The 17,381-nt window shown below is 39.0% G+C and overlaps 1 protein-coding gene across 4 annotated transcripts in view; it reads left to right on the top strand.

The window, feature by feature from the left end:
• The window catches only part of PARG (poly(ADP-ribose) glycohydrolase), a 222,384-nt gene that overhangs the window by 65,029 nt on the left and 139,974 nt on the right, over positions 1 to 17,381 (top strand). The gene's annotated exons all lie outside the window — the stretch shown is intronic.

Below are 17,381 nucleotides of genomic sequence, written 5' to 3'. Positions count from 1 at the left end.
AACAGATACTGTATTTTTTAAGACCATAAGATGCACCTAGGTTTTAGAGGAGGAAAATAGGGGGAAAAAAATGTGGTAAAATATTGAATAACATAAATAACATAATGTCTCCCCCCACCAAGCGAGCCAGGTAAGTTACATTCGGACTATAAGACACCCCCCCCCCCCAAATTTGGGGGAAAGGTGCATGTTATAGTCTGAAAAAATATGGTAAATGTTAGAAACATTCACTTTCTCCAGTTGATTTTGTTACCCTTACATAATCTAGTACTATAATTGGTTTGTTTTTTTTTTTGTCTAATGTTTAATTTTTTTAGTCTGAAAACATGCCTGAAGAATAGGTGAATCTGAAAGATCTTAATACTTCTGACTTAGAACGCTATTTCTTTTTAATTTTTGAAATATGAACCTGTCTGTTGGACTTGGAGCTCTAGATGTAGCTCTAGTAAGTTTAAGGTATTTTATAGAAAGCTCAGTCCATATGCAGGTTAACTTAACTTTTCTTTGAGAAACAAATGCCCTGGCTGATGTGGCTCAGTGGATTAAGCATCAGCCTATGAACCAAAAGGTCACTGGTTCAGTTCCCAGTCAGGGTACATGCCTGGGTTGCAGGCCAGGTCCCCAGTTGGGGTTGTGTAAGAGGCAACCAGTTGATGTTTCTCTCACACATCAATGTTTCTCTTTCTCTCTTTGTCCCTCCCTCCCGTCTCTCTAAAAAGAATGAATAAATAAAATCTTTAAAACAAACAAATCCTAGTATTTGCCCTAAGCCTATAGAGATTCTGATAGGCAGTAGAGAGGAGAAAGAGTAGGAGCTTTGCAAAATTACCTTACTGTGATAGAAATTGTATGAACATCACTGTTGTAGATGTAGTAAATTAACATAAATTTCATCTCAGCAGAGCTTCTAGTAAGCACTAGAAGACATATCTGTAAATAACTACGACATAAAGCTGGAATTCTTTTTTTTGTGGTTATTTTTTATTGTATTTTTTTCCATTACCATTTGTTATCCACCTTATACCTCTTCCACCTCCACCCACCACCCTCCCTCCCCTACAAGCATCACACTGTTTAAAGCAGGAAGTCTTAATTGTCTTGTGAAAAGAAGTAACAGATAAATTCCAACAGAGTTACATTCTAGCTAGTATGTCAATTTGGATAGCCTTTGAAGCAACCTGTTGCTTGAGCAAGACATTAAAAGGTTAGGTAAGTTTTAGAGCTAAGTAGGAACGATATTCCAGGCATAGTGCAAGTTGTCTCTGTGGAAATACAGGTAAGGTGCTAGAAAAGAATAAATTGCTGAGTTGTCTAGTATGTAAAATGCTCAGAAGGTAGTATGTGTGTGTGTGTATACTTAGAATAGTAGACAAGCATCTAGAACCAGATAGCTTTATTAGTTCACAGAGTTAGTACTGTATTGAAAAGGCAATGAAAAGCCATTGAAATCTTTCAAGTGGAGAAAGGACACCCCAGGGTATACTGGAGCAGAAACTGAAGGTGGGCTAACAGCAGGGCAGCAGCTAGATTACTGTAGTAATCTTGGAGAGATTGGTGAGGAGCTGAGGCAAGGTAATTTGATAGTGATTAAAAACAGCTAATGAATATGTAAGGCTCTGCTGGGACAATCAATAGGACTTGGCAGGTAATTGATGTGGGGGTGATGAAAGAAGGAGGAGGCTCCAGAAAGGTTGTAAAATACTGGCACATTAGATAATAATACTTCGTGTTTATATATGGAGCTTTAGAATTCATAAAATACAGTTATATCTGAGCCTTCATAACTCCATAAATTAAATAAAGATAGAATATCTTTATGGATGAAGAAATAAAGAATTCAGGGATTTCTCTGTGTTAATACAGAGAGTCAGTGCAGATCTGGGCCTCTAACTAGTTTTCCAGTCTCTTGGCCAGTGCTCTGTATTCTAAAATACTCATCCTTGTGAACCAGGGAAGAAACCCCCTGCCATCTTATCCCAATGTATACCACTAGGTTTGAATATGAGAAATTGCTTTACCTTTTTTGATCTTTAGTTTCTCCAGATATCCTTATGCATTTTACTTTACAGGGGCACTTCCAGGATGAAATGTAATGCTTTTTATTTTTATTAACTTTATTCAGCAAGTAATAGTGAGTATTAGGTACTCTGCTTGGTACGGGAGTGCAAGATATGTAAAATGCAATCCCTGCTTTTGCAGTGCTTCATAGACTAGAGAAGGCAAGTAGACAAACGTAAATAAATAATTATAATAAACCATGATAAGTGCTACAGCAGTCCAGGTGCATGCCTATGACAGAGGAAGGAACAATTAGGAAAATCAGGGAAAGCCTCAGGGAGATGTGAACTAAGTTTTGATGCATAATTAATGGCTTAACTATAGTTAAATGTTAAGGCAGAGGGTAAAATAATACATCATCATCATGATAGTAGCTACTGTTTGTTGAAAGCATCCATAAGCCAGGGAACCTCAAGGATTGCTGGTAGTCACAGGTTACGAAGGGGCAAGAAAGGAGTCTTCTCTAGAGCTCAGAATCAGTGGGAGCATGATTCTGCCAACACCTTGACTTCAGACTTCTGGCCTCCAAAACTGTGAGAAAATAATTTTTTGTTGTGTTAAGCCACCCAGTTTGTGGTGCTAGGTTATAGCAGCCCAAGGACACTGATATAGTTCGGTAGTGGCATAAGAATCAAATTAATAAAAAAAACTAGAAATAGACCTATGATTATACAATCATTTAAAAAAAATTCATTGGGGTGACATTGGTTAATACGAATATATAGGTTTCAAGTGTACATTTCTATGATACTTGACCTGTATATTGCATTGTGTACCCACCCCCCAAAGTCAAATTTTCTTCTGTCACCGAATATTTGATCCTCTTTACCCTTTACTACCCCTACCTCTTTCCTTCTGATAACCACCATTCTGTTGTCTGTATCTATGAGTTTTTGTTTGTTTTTCTTGTTTATTCATTTGTTGCTTTCACTTTTATATCCCACATGAGTGAAATCATACGGTTCTTAACTTTTTCTGCCTTATTTCGTTTAACATGATATTCTCAAGATCCATCAAGTTGTTGCAAATGGCAGTATTTCATCTTATGGCTGAGTAGTATTCCATTGTTTATATGTACCACATCTTCTTTATCCTGTCATCTATCAAAGGATGACTGTTTCAAGGTGCCAAAACCATCCACTGAGGGAAAGAAAAACGAACTGGGCTAGACACAGAAAGTGTCCAGGGTACTCCTGGTCAGTGTCTCCCTTCATTGGATACAACTGATGCCTGTTCTCTCTTTTCAAGGAGTGAATTGTTTAACTGTGATCCCTCCTCTAGGTTGTGGCCTTAGGAAATCACATTTGGGGAGAGTCTCTTTCTTCATGACTGGCTGATGCTAATTTGGCCAGAGATGACCTCAAGGTCCAACAAATTAAGCACAACTTCCCACTAGAGGCTTTGGTTCTTGATCTTCAGCTTGTGTCCATTCTAAGAAAAGCCCATTAAAACAATGCTTTATGACTCAAGTGGAAATGTAATCATTTTGGCTGCTGCCCTTTAGTCTTCCTCTAGAATGCATGCATTCCAAGGAGTATAAAAATTGGCTGTATAGGGAACCAAGGTTAGTTTCATGCTCTTGGAAAACAAATTTCTAAAATTACAGTTCCAAAGTTACAGTTATTTGTACTGTCATTTAAAGTTGTATCCAGTATTAGCTCTCTAATTTCAACATTACTAATATCTTAAAAAATTCACAATTTAATTTAATTTTATCTTGATTTTATAACGTTCATCACCAATTTTTTTTTTTTTTGCTTTTTAACATTATTTTTACAAAATTTTTTATTGTTATTCAATTACAGTTCGGTGCCATTTCTCCCAATCCCTCCACCCCACACCAGCCGAACCCCCCTCCCTCCCCCACCCTCCTCCTTGATTTGGTCCATGTGTTCTTTAAAGTAGTTCCTGTAATCCCCTCTCCTCACTGTCCCCTCCCCACTCCCCGCTGGTTATTGTTAGATTGTTCTTAACTTCAATGTCTCTGGTTATATTTTGTTTCCTTTTTTCTTCTATTTATTATGTTCCAGTTAAAGGTGAGATCATATGATATTTGTCCCTCACCGTCTGGGTAATTTCACTTAACATAATGCTCTCCAGTTCCATCCATCCTGTTGCAAAGGGTATAGGCTCCTTCTTTCTCTCTGCTACATAGAATTCCATTGTGTAAATGTACCATAGTTTTTGGATCCACTCGTTTGCTGATGGGCACTTAGGTTGCTTCCAGTACTTGACTATTGTAAATTGTGCTGCTACGAACATTGGGGTGCACAGGTTCTTTTGGATTGGTGTTTCAGGGTTCTTAGGGTATAATCCCAGCAGCGGAATTGCTGGGTCAAAGGGCAGTTCCATTTTTAGTTTTCCGAGGAAAGTCCATACTGTTTTCCACAGTGGCCTCACCACTCTGCATTCCCACCAACAGTGCACTAGGGTTCCCTTTTCTCCGCATACTCTCCAACATTTGTTTGTGGATTTGTTTATGCTGGCCACTCTGACTGGTGTGAGATGGTACCTCATTGTGGTTTTAATTTGCATCTCTCTGATGGCTAGTGATGCTGAGCATCTTTTCATATGTCTCTGGGCCCTCTGTATGTCTTCCTTGGAGAAGTGTCTGTTCAAGTCTTTGCCCATTTTTTAATTGGGTTGTTTGTCTTCCTGGAATGGAGTTGTGTGAGTTCTTTATATATTTTGGAGATCAGGCCCTTGTCTGAGGTATCATTAGCAAATATGTTTTCCCATACTGTTGGTTCTCTTTGTAATTTGGTGCTGTTTTCTTTAGGCATGCAGAAGCTTTTTATTTTGATGAGGTCCCATTTGTTTATTCTTTCCTTTATGTCCCTTGCTTTAGGGGATGTGTCTGTGAGAATCTTGCTGCGTGGAATGTCTGAAAATTGCCTGCCAATGTTTTCCTCAAGGACTTTTATGGTGTTACGACTTATATTTAAGTCTTTTATCCATCTTGAGTTTATTTTTGTGTATGGCGTAAGTTGGTGATCGAGTTTCATTTTTTTGCATGTAGTGGTCCAAATATCCCAATGCCATCTGCTGAAGAGGCTGTTTTTGCTCCATTTTATGCTCCTGCCTCCTTGGTCAAATATTAATTGACCGTATAGACTTCAGTTTATTTCTGGGCTCTCTGTTCTGTTCCATTGGTCTGTGTGCCTGTTTTTATGCCGGTAGCAGGCTGTTTTGATTACAGTGGCCTTGTAATACAGTTTGGTATCAGGTATTGTGATCCCTCCTGCTTTGTTTTTCTTTCTCAAAATTGCTGCAGCTGTTCGGGGTTGTTTATGGTTCCATATAAATTTCTGAACTGTTTGTTCTATATCTGTGAAATATGTCATGGGTACTCTAATAGGGATTGCATTGAATCTCTAAATTGCTTTGGGTACTATGGCCATTTTGATGATGTTAATTCTTCCAATCCATGAGCATGGTACATGCCGCCATTTGTTTGTGTCTTCCTTAATTTCTTTGTTCAGTGTTGTGTAGTTTTCTCAGTACAGGTCCTTTTACCTCCTTCATTAGGTTGATTCCTAGGTACTTTATTTTTCTTGTTTCTATATCAAATGAGATTTTTTTCCTGATTTCTGTTTCTGCAGTTTTGTTGTTGGTGTACAGGAATGCCTTTGATTTCTGAGTATTGACTTTGTATCCAGCTGTTTTGCCAAATTCATTTAGTAGGTCAAGTAGTTTTTTGGTGGAGTCTATAGGATTTTCCATGTACACTGTCATGTCATCTGCAAACACTGACGGTTTCATTTCCTCTTTTCCAATTTGGATGTCTTTTATTTCTTCTTCTTGTCTGATTGCTGTGGCTAGGACTTCCAATACTATGTTGAATAAGAGTGGTGAGAGAGGGAATCCTTGTCTTTTCCCTGATCTTAGTGGGAAAGCTCTAAGTTTTTGTCCATTGAGTATGATGTGGGCTGTAGGTCTCTCATATATGGCCTTTATTTTGTTGAGAACTGCTCCCTTTATTCCCACTTTGCTGAGTGTTTTTATCAGAAATGGGTGCTGTACCTTATCAAATGCCTTTTCTGCATCTATTGATATGATCATGTGATTTTTGTCTTTGCTGTTGTTTATGTGATGTATTATGTTTATTGATTTGCAAATATTGTACCATCCTTGCATCCCTGGGATGAATCCCACTTGGTCATGGTGGATGATCTTTTTAATGTAATACTGGATGCAGTTTGCCAATATTTTGTTGAGAATTTTAGCGTCTATGTTCATCAGCGATATTGGCCTGAAGTTTTCTTTCTTCGTTGTGTCTTTATCTGGTTTTGGGATTAGGATGATGTTGGCTTCATAAAAAGAGTTTGGGAGTCTTCCATCAGTTTGGATTTTTTCGCATAGTCTGTGAAGTATAGGGGTTAGCTCTTCCTTAAATGCTTTGTAGAAATCTCCTGTGAAACCATCTGGTCCAGGGCTTTTGTGTGATGGGAGTTTCTTGATGACTGCTTCAATTTCGTCTGATGTTATTGGTCTGTTCAGGTTTTCTGGTTCTTCTTCATTCAGTTTTGGAAGATTATATTTTTCTAGAAATGTGTCCATTTCACCTAGGTTTTCAAATTTCTTGGCATACAGTTCCTTCTAGTAATTTCTTACAATCCTTTGTATTTCTGTGGTATCAGTTGTAATCTGTCCTCCTTCATTTCTAATTGTGTTTATTTGGGTCCTCTCTCTTTTTTTCTTGATGAGCCTACTTAAAGGCTTGTCGATTTTGTTTATCTTTTCAAAGAACCAGCTCCTGGATTCATTGATCCTTAGAATTGTGCTTTTAGTCTCTGTGTCATTTAACTCTGCTCTGATCTTGGTTATTTCCTTCCTTCTGCTTGCTCTGGGCTGTCTGTGTTGTTGTTCCTCCAGTTCCTGTAGGCGTAGGGTTAGGTTGTTTGTTTGAAATGTTTCTATCTTTTTAAGGTAGGCCTGTATTGCTATGAACTTCCCTCTCAGGACTGCCTTTGCTGTGTCCCATAGGTTTTGGGTTATTGTGAGTTCATTTTCATTTGTTTCCAGAAAGTTTTTGATTTCTTCCCTAATCTCATTCTTGACCCATTGATTGTTTAATAGCATGCTATTCAGTCTCCATGATTTTGAGTGTTTTGGGTTTTTTCCTTTGGGGTTGGTTTCTAGCTTCAGACCCTTGTGGTTAGAGAAAATGCTTGATATGATTTCAGTTTTCTTGAATTTGTTGAGGTTTGCTTTGTGTCCTATCATGTGGTCTATCTTTGAAAAAGTTCCATGTACACTTGAAAAAATGTGTATTGTTCTTGCTTGGGATGAAAAGCTCTATATATATCAGTTAAGTCCATTTCCTCTAGGGTATTGTTAAGTGACACAATATCCTTCTTGATATTTTGTTTGGAAGATCTGTCAATTTTTGAGAGTGGGGTGTTAAATTCCGCTACTATAATTGTGTTGCTGTCAATCTGTCAATATCTTTCTTGAAATCCTCCAAGATTTTCTTTATGTATTTGGGTGCTCCTATGTTGGGTGCATATATATTTACAATGTTTCTGTCTTCTTGGTGGATTCTTCCTTTGAGTATTATGAAGTGACCTTCTGGGTCTCTCTTTATGGCCCTTCTTTGGAAGTCTATTTTGTCTGATATGAGTATTGCTACCCCTGCTTTTTTTTCCTGTCCGTTTGCTTGGAAAATTTGTTTCTAGCCCTTCACTTTCAGGCTGTGTAGGTCTTTTGTCCTGAGATGGGTCTCTTGTAGGCAGCTTATGTGTGGGTCATGTTTTCTTATCCATTCAGCTATTCTATGTCTTTTGATTGGAGCATTTAATCCATTTACGTTTAAGGTTATTATCAATAGGTAGTTATTCATTGCCATTTTTTCCTACCTGTGTTCCTCTGTCTTTCTCTTTTCCTTCCTTTCCTTAAAGCAGTCCCTTTAGCATCTCTTGCAGAGCTGGTTTGGTGGAAGTGTATTCTTTTAGACTTCTTTTGTCTGGGAAACTCTTTATTTGGCCTTCTATCTTGATTGAGAGCCTTGCTGGGTAAAGTAGTCTTGGTAGCAGGCCTCTGTTTCTCATTTCCTGGAATATTTTTTGCCATTCTGTTCTGGCTTGGAGTGTTTCCATTGAGAAGTCGGTTGCTAACCTTATTGGGGCTCCCTTGTATGTTACTTCCTGTTTCTCCCTGGTTGCCTTTAATACCCTCTCTTTGTCTTGGAATTTTGCCACTTTAACTATGATGTGTCTTGCAGTGGGCCTCTTTGGGTTCCTGTTGTTTGGGACTCTCTGTGTTTCCTGGATTTGGGTGACTTTCTCTCTGATCAGATTAGGGAAATTTTCCATCATTACTTTTTCAATCAGGGCTTCTATCCCTTGCTCTTCTTCTTCTCCTTCTGGTATCCTTACTATACAGATATTTCGTTTCATGGTGTGCTGCATTTCCCTTAATCCGTCTTCATTTTTTCTGAGCCTCTTTTCCTTTTCTTGCTCTTTCTGGGTGTTTTTTTCTACTTTGTCTTCCAGCTCGCTGATCCGATCCTCTGCTTCATGAAGTCTGCTTTTCATTCCTTCTACTGTGTTCTTTAGTTCAGAAATTGTATTCTTCGTTTCCTCTTGGTCCTTGTTGATCATTTCTGTTTTCCTTTTCATATTAATATAGTTTGTAGTGAGTTCATTGTAGTTTCCCTGTAGTTTCTTGTAGTTCTCTGTGAGCTCAGTGAGCTCAGTGAGCTTCCTGATAACCATTGCTTTGAACTCAGTATCTGATACTTCAGTTGCCTCTTCTTCAGTTAGCATTCTTTCTGATGCTTCCTCCTTTCCTTTCATTTGGGGATTGTTTCTTTGTCTTCCCATTGTTTGTGAGACTCTTCTTGTTAGCCTCTGCTTGTTAGATTGATCTATTCTGACTCCCTGTGGTTATGGTATGAACTTCTATGGTAGAATGCCAGTGGGATTCATTGGTGCTATCTTCTTAGTCTCCTGTGCTCACTGGTCTTGAGCTGATGTTTATGGGTGTAACACGGTCTAACTCTGGTCTTTTCAGCCCTCCAGGTTTTATTGTCTCACCTGTGGGAAAAAGAGAAAGGGGGGGGGAGGATAAAGAATGAAAGGAGGGAAAAAGGGAATAGAAAAGGAAACGAAGGAAGGGAGAAGGAATAAAGAAAGATCGGAGGCAAGATAAGAGGTAATTTTAACAAAAGTTAAAACAAAAGAATAAAAGAAGGCAGGAAGAAGGAATAAAAAAGGTAAAGGATGGAAGAAAGAAGGAATAAAAAAAGAAAGAAGGACAGAATGGAAGAAGGAATTCAGGGGGAAAGGAGGAAAGGGAAAAAAGAAATGTCTTTTGCTGGCTTTAAACAGGTCAGGTTAGTTCTGCTGGTCTTCCTGTCTTGGAACGGGAGGGGGTGGTTGAAAGGATTGGTTTCACTTTTCTCCCTTCCTGAGTTCGCTGTTTTCAGCCTGCAGTCCAGGTCCTCAGTGTCCTTCTGCTCCCCACTAGGCCTTTAGTTCACCAGTTGTGCTGTCCTTGAGTTGCACCAGTTAGGGGCAACTCACACTCCCCCTTCTTGCTCTTTGCTGTCTTAGATGCTAGGGGCTCTTGGTGCTGCTATGGGGTAGTTCAACCCCCTACTGGGTGGAGTCTTTCCGGGGAATGCAATCTCCCCTAGCCCTGCAGCTCCCCTCTTCTGGGTGTTCTGCCTTCCTCCTAGAGAGCCAGTAGGCCCTGCACGGCTGTGTGCGCAGGGGCTACGTAGGAGTTGTTCAGAACCGTAGGAGTTGTTCAGAACCGGCGCTTTTAGGTGTGGTCCCTGGCAGGCAGCCAGGCTTTTGATCAGCGGATCTGCTGCTTTGTGCCTGGGTCGCCCACAGCCGTCTTTTCGCTGCTTTGATCCTAAGTCGCACCCACGGCCGGGGCGGGACCAGCCGCTTTGGGACTAAGTTGCGTGGGGCAGGCGGGTCTGCAGTTTTGGGACCTAGTCACGCCCGGCCAGTCTTTCTGCTGCTTTGGGTGTGAGTCGTGCGCGCGCCTGGTCGGTCTGCCGCTCTCTGCCTGTGCTTGGGGCAGCTAGCCTCTGCTCCCAGTGCGCACCGAGGTTTCAGGTGTGGGTATTCAGGTGTGGGCGCCCCGCCGTGGTCTCAGGTATGGGTGGCCAGCTGGGGTTTCAGTTGTGGGCCCCCAGTCCGCTGATCTGGGTGCCCGCAACTGGGCTTCAGGTGAGCACTGGGGCTGCTTATCCCCCGTTCACAGTCCAGGGGCTGAGGGGGGAGGGGCTGTGGAGAATTCTCTTAACTAGCCCCTGATTATCTCTCTTTTCTTTTTCTTTTTGAGAAATTCTTCCTATGCAATCCCGCCTGGTCCAATCAAGCATCTGGCTGCTCACACAGCTCAGCCTGGCTCTCTACCAAGAATCCTGCAGCAGACCCTGCGCCCGGGGCCAGTGCTTCAGCTGCCCTGGTCCCTGCGCAGGTCCCAGGGACCTTATTGTCCTTAAGCACTCTTCTTACCATCAGATCTTTCAATGTCCTTTATCTTTGGTCTCCGATCTTCATATATGCTAGAATACCGTTGGCTGTTCGCTCTGCTCCTCAGATAAGCTTGGTGTTTCACTGGTGTTGGGGCGAAGTGGACTCTGCTCCCATGTATCTCGCCGCCATATTCTCCTCTATCACCAAATTTATTGATGTCTCTTTTGTCATGTCAACTTTTATTTGTTTTCTTTAAAACTAATTTTGTGTTTGTTTTGTCTAATGAACAAAATGAACTGATGAACAAAATAAAGCCAGAGGCATGTATATATGGAACAGAATGACACATCTCAGATGGGTGGGGGTTGGGGGGAGTAGAAGAGATTAGCCAAAGAACATATATGCATATATACAGAGCCCAAGGACACAGAAACAGTGTGGTGAAGTGGAGGGAAGTGGGGGACCTAGGTAGAGAATGAGAAAATAAATTGTGGTATATTCAGCAATAGAATAAAAAATAAAAGAGAACAAAAGCACAAGTACACACAACCTAGATGCATCTCAAAAATATTGTGTGTGGGGGTGGGGAAGTCTTACATAATATAGTACATGTCCTATGTTTCAAATATATGAAGTTTTACAAGGGTCAAAAGTAACTCATGGTAGAAACATTTAAAACAATGGTATTCAATCAGGAGTTGCCTGGAAAGGGGCACGAGGGAACTGTAGGATGATGATAATGTCCTGTATCTTGATAAGGCAAACAAAAAAGTATGCTTTTTGATAAAGCATTTTCATTGTAGAGATATTCAAGCATAAAGATGTATGTAGCAGGAGGAGGTGGTAGAGGAGTAAGTGGAAGCTACACTAACCTCTTCTGGAATTATAGCTACATTGTAGAGAAATGATCCTAAATAACCAACTAAACATTAGCTGGAGAGAAGCCTTAGAATAAAGACAGACAGAAGAACCACGTCACCACATAGTGACTGGTAGGGAGTGCAGAGACAGGAAAGGGCTGACTGGGCTCCCAAGGGTGGCAGCTAAGGATCCAGAGGGATATTTCAGTGGCTGGAGGTTCCCCTGAGAAGAGTGGGGTCTAAACCCCAAGCTGGGCTCCCTAGCCTACAACACCAGAGCTGAAAAGGAACCCAGATAATATCCAGCTATGAAAAACAGCAGGGTTTCTGTCTGCCAGGGAGAGATGGCTGGAGAGTACAGAGTCTCTTAAAGAATCAGTGCACAAAATTATGCTTGGAACCACTTACCCTGGGCTCTGTCAGAGGGAGGGCAGAGTGGACTAAAGACATTTGTGGAGAGTCTGGGGATGGTGGCTCATGGGAGAGAACTGAAGGAACAGCTGCCAGTATCCTTGTGCTGACTCATTCCCCATACTGCAGGAGCCACCTTTCTCAGTCAGAGCACTCCTCTCCAAGTTGCTGCAGCATGAGGGGAAGCAATAGCCATGTCCAAAGGAATTACTCAGCCCTACCCTGTGGAGCTTAATCCCAGCTGGTAGTTACAGGTTGATTACTTTAACAAACTGATCAGTTTAATGACTGATTAGTTTAGCAACTAAGGTGAAGAATACAAATAAGCAGCCAAAATGGAAAGACAAAGAAACAGACGCCAAATGAGAGAACAAGAGAATTCTCCAGAAGAACTAGATGAAATAAATGGAAGCAAGCAATTTATCAGACAGAGTTTAGAATAATGATTATAAGGATACTCAAGCATGAGAAAAGACATAGAAACCATTAAAAAGGACCAGTCAGAAATAAAGAATGCAATATCTGAAATGAATAATACCCTGGAAGGAATACACAGTAGGTTAGATGAAGCAGAGAATTGCATCAGTGATTTGTAAGACAAGGTGGGAAAAAACCACCCAGGCAGAGAAGGAAAAAGCTAAAAGAATTTTTAAAGAATGAGGAGAGCTTAAGAAACATCTTGGACAACATGAAATGTAACAACATCTGCATCATGGGAATACCAGAAGGAGAAGAGAGCGAGCAAGGGCTCAAGAACGTATTTAAGAAATTATGACTGAAGACTTCCCTAAACTAGTGAAGAAAAAAGTCACATAAGTCCAGGGAGCTCAGAGAGTCCCAAACAAGTTGGACCCAAAGAGGACTACACAGACACATAATAATTAAAATGGCAAAGCTTAAAGACAAGTAGAGAAACCTAAAAGCCACAAGAGAAAGACAGGCAGTTACCTACAAGGGAACACTGATTAGATTGTCATCTGATTTCTCAACAAAAACATTTCAGGCCAGAAGGCAGTAGTGTGAAATACTGAAGGTAATGAAAAGCAAGGACCTACAACCGAGCAAGGCTGTCATTTAAAATTGAAGCAAATAAATGATACCCAGCAAGGGTATCATTTAAAATTGAAGGAAATAAGAGGCTTCCCAGACAAGAGCTAGCTAAAGGAGTTTGTTAACACCAAGCCAGTGCTGCTATAGCTGTTAAAAGAGCTTGCTTCAAGAAGATGAAAAAGAAAAGAAAGGAAAAGAAAACAGAAGATAACTGTCTTAACAAAATGGCACTGCATATGTATCTGTCAGTAATCACCTTAAATGTAAATGTCTTAAATGCTCCAACCAAAAGACAGAGGGTAGCTGAATGGATAAGAAAACAAGACCCATATATATGCTGCCTTCAGGAGACCCATCTCTGATGGAAAGATACACACAGACTAAAAGTAAAGGGATGGAAAAAGATATTTCATGCAAATGGAAAAGAGAGAAAAGCTGGAGTAGCTATAGTCAAATCTGACAAATACAGTTTCAAACCAAGGCTATAGTAAGAGACAAAGAAGAACACTACATAATGATAAAGGGAACAACCCAATAAGAGGATATAACCCTAGTAAATATTTACCTACCCAATGTAGGAGTTTGTAAATATGTAAAGCAAATCTTGATGGACATAAAGGGAGAGATGGACAGAAATAGTCATAGTCAGGGATTGTAACACACCAGTGATTTAAAAGGATAGAGAATCAACAAGGGGATAGTAGTCTTAACTGACCCACTAGATCAAATGGACTTAATTGATATCTTCACAACATATCTCCCCAAAGCAGAAGAATATACATACTTTTCAAGTGCACATGGAATGTTTTCTAGGACATGTTAGGACACAAAACAAGTCTCAATAAATTTAAGAAGATTGAAATCATACCAAGCATCTTCTCTGACCATAACACTATGAAACTAAAAATCACAAGAACACGGAAAAACATACAAAGACATGGAAGCTAAATAATGTGTTATTAATGAATAGGTCAACGAGATCAAGGAAGAAATCAAGATACCTTGAAACAAATGAAAATGATGACTCAATATACAAAAATTTGTGGGACACTGGGAAAACAATACTAAGAGGGAAATTCATAGCATTACAGGCCTATTTCAAAAAAGAAAAAGCTCAAACAGTCTACGTTCACACTTAAAGGAACTTGAAAAAGAACAACAAAGACCAAAGTGAGTAGAAAGAGGGATATAATAAAGATCAGAGCAGAAATAAATGCAATGAGTCTGAAGTTCTTTTGTATTGGTGTTTTGGGATTCTGAGAGTATATTCCCAGCAGAGGAATCACTGGGCCCAAAGACAGTTCCATTTTTAGTTTTTTGAGGAAATTCCATAATTGTTTTCCACAGTGGTTGCACCAGTTTGCATTCCCATCAACAGTGCACTTGGGTTCTCTTTTCCCACATCCTCGCCAGCACTTGTTTGTTGATTTGTTAATGATGGTCACTCTGACCACTGTTGAAGTGGTATCTCATTGTGGTTTTAATTTCCATCTGTCTGATATCTAGTGGTGTTGAGTATACTTTCATATGCCTATGGGTCCTCTGTATGTCCTCTTTGGAGAAGTATCTGTTCAGGTACTTTCCCATTTTTAAATTGGATTGTTTGTCTTCCTGGTGTTCAGTCATATGAGTGCTTTATATATTTTGGGGATCAAACCCTTGTCCGAGGAATTATTGGCAAATATGTTTTTCCATATGGTTGCTACCCTTTTCATTTTGATAATGTTTTCTTTAGCCATACAGAAGCTTTTTAATTTGATGGGGTATCCCATTTGTTCACTCTTTCCTTTATTTCCCTTGTCCGAGAGGACATATTGGTGAAAATATTGCTGAATGGGATATCTGAAATTTTACTGCCTATGTTTTCCTCTAGGATTTTTATGGTGTAACTACTTACGTTTAAGTCTTTTTTTCCATTTTGAGTTTATTTTGGTGTATGGTGTAAGTTGGTGGTCTAGTTTCATTTTTTTGCATGTACTATTCCAGTTCTTCAAACACCATTTGTTGAAAAGGCTATTTTTACTCCATTGTGTGCTCCTTCCCCCTTTGTCAAATGTTAATAGACCATAGAGACATGGGTTTATTTCTGGGCTCTCTATTCTGTTCCATTGACCTACATGTCTGCTCTTAGACCCTTACCAGACTGTTTTGATTACAGTAACTTTGTAATATAGTTTGATAACAGGTACTGTGGTCCCTCCTACTTTGTTCTTGTTTCTCAAGGTTGCTGAGGGTCGTTTTTCAGGGTCGTTTTTGCTTCCAAATAAATTTTTGAAGTATTTTTCTAAATCTGTGAAATATGTCATTAATATTTTAATAGGGATTCTGTTGAATCTGTCAATTGCTTTGGGTAGTATGGACATTTTAATGATGTTAATTCTTCCAATCCATGAACATAGTATATGCTACCATTTATTTGAATCTTCCTTAATTTCTTTCTTAAGTGTTTTGTAGTTTTATGAGTACAGTTGTTTCACCTCCTTGGTTAAGGAGATTCTTTAGGAATAAAGTATCTATATTAAGTGGTATTTTTTTTTTATAGTTTCTGCTCCTGATATTTCTTTGTTGGTTTACAAAAATGCCTTCAATTTCTGAATATTGACTTTGTGTCATGCTGTTTTGCCAAATTTTAGTATGATACAAAGTCAATATTCAGAAATTATTAGGTTGAGTAGTGTTTTGGTGGTGCCTATAGGGTTTTCTCTGTACACTATCATGTCTTCTGGAAATAGTGACACTTTTAGTTCTCCTTTCCAAATTGGATGGCTTTTATTTCTTTTACTTATGTGATTGCTGTGGCTAGACTTCCCCCTACTATGTTGAATAAAAGTGTTGAAAGCAGACATCCTTGTCTTGTGCTTGATCTTAGGGGGAAAGCTTTTAGTATTTGTCCATTGAGTATGATGTTGGCTGTAGGTTTCTCACATAGGGGCTTTATTATGTTGAGGTATGCTCCTTCTATTCCTACTTTGCTGAATATTTTTTATCATAAATGGATGCTGTACTTTATCAAATGCTTTTTTATCTATTAATGTGATTTTCTTTCATTTTGTTTATGTGGCTTACTACATTTATTGATTTATGAATTTTATACCATCCTTGCATCCCTGGGATGAATTACACTTGGTAATGATATAATGTTCTTTTTAATGTATTGCTGGATAAGATTTGCCAATATTTAGTTGAGGATATTAGTGTCTATGTTCTTCAGAGATATTGGCCTATAGTTTTCTTTCTTTGTTGTATAACCTGTTTTTGGAATTAGAATAATACTGGCCTCATAAAAAGAGTTTGAGAATCTTCCCTCGTGTTGAATTTTTTGGAATAGTTTGAGAATAGGAGTTAGCTCTTCCCTAAATATTTGGTAAACTTTGCCCGTGATGCCATCTGTTCCAGCACTTTTGTGTGCCAGGAGTTTTTTTTGGTTTTTGCTTCAATTTCACTAGTTGTTATCCGTATTCAGGCTTTTTGCTTCTTCTTGATTCAGTTTTGGAAGATTATATGTTTCTAGAAATTTGTCTATTTCACTGAGGTTGCCAACTTTCTTGACGTTTAAGTTGTTCATAGTAATTTCTTGCAATCCTTTGTATTTCTGTGGTATCAGCTGTTATCTCTCTTTGTTTCTGATTTTATTTATTTGGGTCTGCTCTCTTTTTTCATGATGAGTCTGGTAAAAGGCTCATTGATTTTGTTTTTTCTTTTCATTTAATTCTGCACTGATCTTGATTATTTCCTTCCTTCTACTCCAAGCTTTGATTATTGTTACTCCTCTAGTTCTTTTAGATGTAGAATTAGGTTGTTTGTTTGATATGTTTCTATCCTTTTTAGGTAGGCTTGTATCACTATGAACTTCCTTGTCAGCACTTCCTTCATTGTGACCAATAGGTTTTGAGCTGTTCTGTGTTCATTTTCATTTGTTTCCAGAAAGCTTTTGACTTCTTCCTTGATCTCATTATTAACCCATTCATTATTTAATAGCATGCTGTTCAGTCTCCATGAGTTTGAATGTTTTTGTGTTTTTTCCTTGAGGTTGGTTTTCTACTTCTAAGCCCTTGTGGTCCAAGAAAATGCTTGATAGGATTTCACTTTTCTTGAATTTGTTGAGGCTTGTTTTGTGTCCTGTCATGTGGTCTATCTTTGAAAATGTTCCATGTCCATTTGAAAAGAATGCATTGAAAGGTTCTGTATATAACAATTAAGTCCATTTAATCTAGAGTATTGTTCAATGTCACAGTATCCTTGTTGGTTCTTTGCTCAGGAGATCTATCCATTGTTGACAATGAAGTGTTAAAATCCCCTACTATGAGTGCATTCCTATTTATATCTTTCTTGAAATCCTCCTAGATTTTCCTTATATATTTTGGTGTTCTGATGTTGTATACATGTATGTTCACAAGTGTTATATCTTCTTGATGGATTATTCCCTTAAGTATTATGCAGTGTCCTTCCTTGTCTCTTTCTTCTTGTTTTTGAAATCTATTTAGTCTGATACAAGTATTACTACCCCAGCTTTTTTTCATGTCCATATGCTTGGAATATTTTTTTCTATCCCTTCACTTTCAGT

This window comes from Desmodus rotundus, chromosome 4 (assembly GCF_022682495.2).
Source record: "Desmodus rotundus isolate HL8 chromosome 4, HLdesRot8A.1, whole genome shotgun sequence".
In the NCBI taxonomy this organism is placed as follows: Eukaryota; Metazoa; Chordata; class Mammalia; order Chiroptera; family Phyllostomidae; genus Desmodus; species Desmodus rotundus.
The sequence above is the reverse complement of the archived record's forward strand: the minus strand, read 5'-3'. Positions and strand labels throughout refer to the sequence as shown.